The 6,088-nt window shown below is 39.4% G+C and overlaps 1 protein-coding gene across 6 annotated transcripts in view; it reads left to right on the forward strand.

Annotated features, from left to right (window-relative positions):
- The window catches only part of adkb (adenosine kinase b), a 113,618-nt gene that overhangs the window by 63,163 nt on the left and 44,367 nt on the right, over positions 1-6,088 (forward strand). The gene's annotated exons all lie outside the window — the stretch shown is intronic.

The raw sequence follows: 6,088 nt of genomic DNA on the forward strand, positions 1-6,088 counted from the left end.
AGCAGTGCAAGACAAATAAATTCTTTAAAAATCATACAATGTGATTTCCTGAAATTTTTTTTTTAATTCTGTCTCTCAGAGTGGGAATGCACCTACAATGTGAATTTCAGACCCCTCCATGATTTCTAAGTGGGAGAACTTGCAAAATCGCAGGGTGTTCAAATACTTCTGTTTCTCACTGTATGTTAGAGGAGGAGGGATGCAGCAGCCAACATGCTGCTGCTGTGGGACAGTTAACTAGTGCAGGAGGGACAGGTCATATGAACAGCACAGGGTTAGCCTGCTATAGTATTACTTGGGAGCTGCCACCACAAGTGGAATCAAATTCTGTGGGAAACACTGGTTCACATGTTATTAGACAGACATTCTGCACCATATTCAGACTCAGAGACAATAAAATTTTTGCCTGACATTGAAAACCTATGTAGGCCTACTGTTTTACCACAAAAATTGAGCAGGAATCAATAAAGAATCAGACTGATAAGCAGATTGGATAATGGCATCGGGAGCAATAAAATCTTATCAATTCCCTTCCCCCTATACATGAGCCATTAATATAAATCACAAGTTGAAGTGAGTCACTAAATGGCTTCAAAAGCCTTTAGTATGCCTTTTGTACTCAGTGAGATCGCAGACCAAATAGCTTACATTTTGCACATATCTACTTGTTTTTTTAAACCTTGCTACTGAGACCAAAATACTTCTGCTTGTATAACATCTTCAAGTTAAACATGTTTCAGACTGAGGTAATGATTAAGTTATTTTCAGATTAAATACCTTTACAGGGGCTTTAAGGGCAATGGAGTGAACTCATTTACAAGACTTGGTGGGGAAAAAAGGAAACCCTGTCTGTCGAGGAGCTTCCATGTTTAAAAGGCTCCAATAACATGTAAGCCCCTCACAGTTTTATACCTTTTTCTTTCCCTCTGCAGATTTCCTTAAGTGGCTTATGTGAATTGCAATTGCCACATTGAAGCCTGGCATATACAGAATACATTTCTTCCCGGCCGTGACCAGCTAACAGCGCATTGAACTTGTGCATGTGGTGATGGAGAGGTTTCACACACAGCACTGCGGCACCATGGGAGTATAGCCTGACCTAAAGCTAAGCCCCCAGCCGGAACAGCCTTCCATCAAACTCACAACACTGCTCTCTTATCTGCTGGCATTTCTGTCTGATACAAATAGCCAAGATGTGATATAGTTGGCTACATGTCATATCTAGCATTGTACTTATGGTCTAGCCGTTTCCTCCTCTGTGAAATATAATGCTTTTAACTCACCAGATCTTTGCCTTGGCTATTTTTTACATCTGTAGCAGAGACAGAGACCTGTGTGTTTGTTCGTCTTGGCCGAAGGCCAAAGGCTCTTTCTGATATAATCCCCACCATCGATCAGACTTTGTTTACTCTAACATGGTTTCTTTCCCCTCCAGCAATTAGAAGGCAACCTTCCACCTCCTGCTCTTCAGACCAGCTTTATACGTTTATTTTTCCCTTAAGTGGTAATTTTTCATGTTTGCAGCTCAGCTCTAAGAAGTGTGGGTGTGTATAAAGTCATAGATACTCTTCAACCAGACTGACATGTTGAATACCAAATTTTTGTTAATGTTTCTTTGAAGAATTCTCCTCTTCAGAGACTTTCACCAAACACTGGTACACACTGTGCTGTACTGTACTGTACTGTACTGTACTGTCTGTATATCATTGTGAGATGATTCATACATTTCCTGTGTAGCACTCCACATCCTGTGTGTTTGATTTGGGCTGCTCCACTCTGAAATCTCAAGCACTTTGAAATTTTAGAGAAATTGATGTGGTTGTAGAGGCTGAGGATGACTCTCCTGTCCATGTAAGAGGCTCTCGTCATAATAAATCGGGAGAGAGAGTGACTGGGCTTCTCTGTGGTCTTGGTTAAAGAGGTTTAAAAGCCACACAAAGTGGAGACAGTTTGTTTTATTGTTAATACTGTGGTCACAAATGGAGTTATGACCAATTTAAGATCTTGGTTGAGCGCCCAGTACCTGTACCAGGGGGTTGAAGCAAATGTTGATTTGTAGCTGGTTTTGCAAAATAATCTTTGACTTTGTGGCTTATTCTAAGATATACTGTATGTCAAGGTTCATCAATTGTACAAAGCTTTCTGTTTGCTTGATATGTTAGTGTGGACTGATTTACTATTGAATTCTGGTTATACTTTCTGAGACTAAAGTTGTTGTTTTTTTTTTGAAGATTCCCTGTTACTCAATGAATTTAATTCTTATCATTTTTTAGTATCTAAATCCTAAGTATAAAATTTATGAATTATAAGGTGTGATGCTAAACCTTTTAATAGACATGTAATTTGCTGTTACAGTAAGTTGCACCACACATATCAGTAATGGTACCAGTGTTTGAAATCCCAGTTTATTGTCCAGTATAGACTAAACTACACTAAACTACTGTGGTAAATGAGTGAACAAGGGAGAGAGTTTAATTAAGTCTAAAGGTTTTTATGTGCATTTTAAATTATGCATAGAAGACCTGAGTTGAAACAACAGAAAGTAGAAAATAAAACCCTTACAAGAGCACTTTACTGCAAAAGAAATCTGGAAAAATATAGTGATGGCAGTAAACATTATTAATACCACAACTGATGGGAGTGACAGTGATGTTCAGGTGGTGTAGAAACATGATACAAAATGCAAATAAAAATATTTGAAATGCAGACAATACAGAATTATCAGTAACACAACACATATTATGAGCCATGCTATCTGTTTTTGGGTTGGTTTTAGTTGGTGTCACTAGTCAGCAAGTGTCAGTGATTGTTACCATGGTAACGTCCCTTATCTGAGTCAGCCCTGGGGTATGGCGGCTTAATTTTTGTTAAACTGTCAACCTTGGACTAGTCCAAGAGTAAAAGAGACTGGTTTAACCCAGTAGAAAAGCAAAACACATCTTCATGAAACAAGTCCCTGATGTGTATTAGTCATGTCCTGCAAAGAGGTAATTTAAACCACATTGCAGCTAGTGCGTCTTGCAGTCAGAATTATCAAAGGCAGGCAGCATGCTAATGCCTCTGAACAATTTTAATTTAACATGTAACACATTTCTTCACCCTGTTACTTGTGCTTTTGGCAGACAACCCTGACGCCTACCAGCAGCATCTGAATTTTGTGATTCTTAGGTTTTGTTTGAAGCTTAAGAAAGACTCATATTTTCTGGCTGTGATTATATCCATCTCAGCCCGAGATGCTATTCTCAAGTGGGAGAAGCTCTTAGCACACTATACTACTCATATTTGAGTGCTTTGAGGGACGAAAATGTCTGTTTAGCCCAGTGGAGAGTAATAGCTTTCACAATAACACAGACAGAAAATAAATGCAAGAAGGATGGCCAACTTTTAATGGTATTATCATGCATTCACTTTAAAAAGTTGAAAGCTCCTACAGTGTCTTTCAGCCTGTGCTGTTTTTTTTCTTTTGATCACAATCCCACTGAGGTATTTCCATTTGGTGTGATTCACAGGTAGTGAAGTGTTCGCTGAGCAGCGGGCTGTAAAGTCAGTTTTAAATTTTAGCACAAACTGACCCCTTCTCTTAGCATTTAAAATAACACAGCCACAAAATCACCAACTTGTTTGTGCATTGATGAGACTAGGAAACCTTCTGGAGTGTTTCTGCCCTTCCCCTTTATATATATGTTTACATTATCTGTGTGAACTCAGTATTTTTCTTGACCTAAAGAAACACACAGACAATCAGAGTTGACTCGTAGCATCTTCACAGTACCAGGAGTGGAGTGAATAAACAGGTTCTACAGTTTCCTAGCCTTGACTGTATTTCTTACCAGTTGTTATTTTATATAGCCGTGTCATTTTTTTTTTTTTACATAATTCCACGGTGCATTGGCTTGGCTTGATTTGATTTAGGATCTCCACTTTCAAGGAAATTGGGATTAGGGTATGAAAGTTCACACTTTTTTGCCTCCAGGCAACAGATTTTTTTTCCTGAGCTTGATTTTAGTGCTGTAGCAATACCAGTAGTGAGTGAAAGTATCATATGGTGTCACTGGGGTGTAAAGACACCGAAACCTTTTTAAGATTTTACTAATAAAGTTGAGGGAAATGTTTCATTTAGGACTGAAACAGTTAATCAGTTTGAGAGAAAATTAATCAACAATTTTTTAAAGCTTGAATCGTGGTAAATTACCAAACATTGTTTTCAGGTTCTCTAGTGTGAAAAGTTTCTACCGTTCTCTGCTTTTTATGATTGTAAAGTGATTATCTTAGGTCATTATTGTAGGAGGTCACCTGTCCTGCAGGGTAATGGTTTTCTGACATTTTATTGGTTAACAAGTAACAGTTCTCTCATTAACTGATAATAATGAAAACGGTCATTTCCAGCCGTCCCTCGTAGGCTAGTGATTTAGGTGCAGTGTTCTCGCCATGGCGCCCTGGGTTTGAATCAAGGTTGCGTCAGGAAGGGCATCCGGCGTAAAAACACGTGCCAAATGTCAACATGCGAGTCGTCAGTGTGACGATTCGCTGTGGCGACCCCTAAACAGGAAAAGCCAAAAGTGACTTTTTAATGAAAACGGTCATGTCCACTAAAACGCTTTAATTATAGATTAGTGTGATTGTAGTTCATAGAAACTAGAAAAGAATAGAACATTTGTTTGACCCGATTTAAACTGTAAGTAGTTTAAATTGTGACCAACATAAATAATTTACACAAAATATATAACAATATTGGTATTAGAGAAGCATTATTATAAAAGAATATGCAACAGAACCAGCCTAAAGCAGCACTTTAAAGACAGACAGAAACAAGCAGCAACCTCTGAGGCTGAGAACTGAAACGCATGCTGACGTGTTAAAACCTGCAGTTCCTTGAAAGGCCACTTGAGGCTGGCTTCTAAAAGGAGTCCATCCTCGTAGGCTGCCATGCGAAAATGCCCGACTTTACAGCAGAAATAAACATGTTTACAGCCTGGTGCAAGAAAGGTTTTGGCCTCTATAGCTAAGCCCCCTGTTTGTGGGGTTAGTTTTTATGTAACTCCCACCTTTAAATTATATTGAGGATAAAGTTTAGGCATAATTAAGGGAATGGCCGCTTTGAGTGACAGAGAGGAGGGTCCTGCCATTGGTGGCTAGCTTCATTCAGCTCTCTTCAGCTCCACTGACACTCCACCTCTGCACATTTTCAGATTAGCCGTAGCAAACAGAGTGTAGTGCTACCAATATGCCGGCGGCCAGACTTGAGCTTCAAAACCCCTCTTCAGAAAACCAGTGGGTGATGTCACAGTGGGTTTGATCATCTTTTCTATACAGTCAGTCACAGATATCACATGTTTATGCATGCTATCTTTATTTACACTGTAAGAAATCTGCTGCAGCTTTTTAGTCTCACTACTCATCCTAAATACTCATTTGTCCATTAGGCAAAAATCTGTGGTTAATTGTTGGTGTTTTTATCTCCAGTGCCATTATATTACAGTTTCAATTAGATGATCTTTTTTTAAAAAGGCACAAATAATTGAATTTTTTTTCTGCCACGTGTCCTCTTATTTTGCTAGTGCTGAGCACACACAGACTGAAGTTATTATTAGACTGAATTTAAGCGGCCCCATGTCCTCAGTTCTGAGCAGTGGGCACCGAGCTCCTGCATTGAGTTTGACAGCCTTCACACAATATTGTGCAAGGGCGCTCCCTTAGCTTCTCATGCTGGTTAAATGTAATATGGCAGATGGATTGTATTTGCAGGGAGAGCGGGGGTCTCACCCTCCCTCTCACTCTTTTTTTTCCGCCATCTCTTGCCAGTACCTCAGACATTTCAAGGGGGAGAAATATGTATCAAATTAACTCCTAGCAACAGGGCCTCTGAGCTCCCTGCCCTTGTCTTTTCAGCAATCAGAGCTTTGTTATTTTAGTCTTTCAACCAAAACCAAACTGGATTCAATGGCTTCAGCAATTACCTGTAATTTTCCAACCTGGTGCGCTAGCTTTCACTGAAGTGACTGCGAACAGTGAAAGATTGTCTCCTCGCTTCCTCATTTTAGTGTTGAAGTTAAGTGCACTAATTCATTTACATGCACACAATGACACA

The sequence above is a fragment of the Monopterus albus genome, unplaced genomic scaffold (genome assembly GCF_001952655.1).
Source record: "Monopterus albus unplaced genomic scaffold, M_albus_1.0 scaffold69.1, whole genome shotgun sequence".
Lineage (NCBI taxonomy): Eukaryota > Metazoa > Chordata > Actinopteri > Synbranchiformes > Synbranchidae > Monopterus > Monopterus albus.